At 40.9% G+C, this 1124-nt stretch overlaps 1 non-coding gene across 1 annotated transcript; it reads left to right on the top strand.

Annotated features, from left to right (window-relative positions):
* The first annotated feature begins 224 nt into the window (after window positions 1–224).
* trnai-uau (transfer RNA isoleucine (anticodon UAU)) lies at window positions 225–318 on the top strand. Its single transcript has 2 exons — window positions 225–262; window positions 283–318. It is a non-coding gene; the product is annotated as a tRNA-Ile (tRNA).
* Window positions 319–1124: the final 806 nt, after the last annotated feature.

Consider the following 1124-nt stretch of genomic DNA (forward strand, 5'->3'; position numbering starts at 1 on the left):
AATTACAGTACGGTGAAAGTGTGCGTGTGTGTGTGCGTGTCTCGCTTGTTTATGTGTGTCACTCGCAGCCATGCTTGGGTTCGTCTGTGATCACACAAACCTGAGGACTGTGATTACAAGGACGCACACTCGCGTACAGTGAGTCACAAACACACACACTTCACGTGCGGTCATTTACAGAGCAGGGTCACATGACATGCGAACGCATGCTGTTACGCCTCTGAGCTCCAGTGGCGCAATCGGTTAGCGCGCGGTACTTATAAGTCAGTACACTGTAGAGCAATGCCGAGGTTGTGAGTTCGAGCCTCACCTGGAGCACTTTCTTTAACATATTGGTGTCGCAAATTATCTGTTTATAGACATATTGAATGTTATTTTTTGAAGCGTGTTAATCCTTCTTGAATTGTGTGGGTCTCAGTATTGACATTGGGAAAGTTGCCTTTCGTGTCATATACTGACGAAAAAGGCAGCCCTCAGCGTCGCATGTTGACGCTTTGGCAGCGCGACACGTGAAATAAAGACGGAGGTTGGGGTTATGGCGGTCCATTCATTCTACATTTAATAACGTGTCAAACCACTATTTATTTAAAGACCATCAAAGTGCTGACTTTCAGTACTGCGGTTGATGGATCCATTTCAAGTGTTCAGTGTGATCGCAACAGGTTAAGTTCAGTGTTCAGTATCCTTGTGGTTGTGAAATGAGTTCTTACTGTTGAGTGAACTTCTTTTTATTTGATTTATTTTGCCGTCATTTGGGGTTTATGAAAGAACAAAGCGCTCAGAACTAGAGGTATATGTTGAGCTGCACCTGTTTGACATACAGTATAGTGTAAAAGTAAACTGTACCAATGCTTTTGAACCATTGTAACCCTGTCACTCAGGAACATCAATAAAAAAAGTGTCAGGAAAAAGTCAGGAGTAAACATTTCAATGGTTTTCTGAAGGGAAAAAATTGAATGATAAGGATTAACATTTTACAAAGACCCAAAACATTTGCTCGAGGAGACATCACACAATAAACTACATAAATGTTCACACCAGACTTTTGTAGAAGCAGCAGCGTTTTTTTTTTCTTTTTTAAGTTGACTTTATAGAACAAATGTTGTTTTTGGGTTAGTTTTTTT

This window comes from Synchiropus splendidus, chromosome 9 (assembly GCF_027744825.2).
Source record: "Synchiropus splendidus isolate RoL2022-P1 chromosome 9, RoL_Sspl_1.0, whole genome shotgun sequence".
In the NCBI taxonomy this organism is placed as follows: Eukaryota; Metazoa; Chordata; class Actinopteri; order Syngnathiformes; family Callionymidae; genus Synchiropus; species Synchiropus splendidus.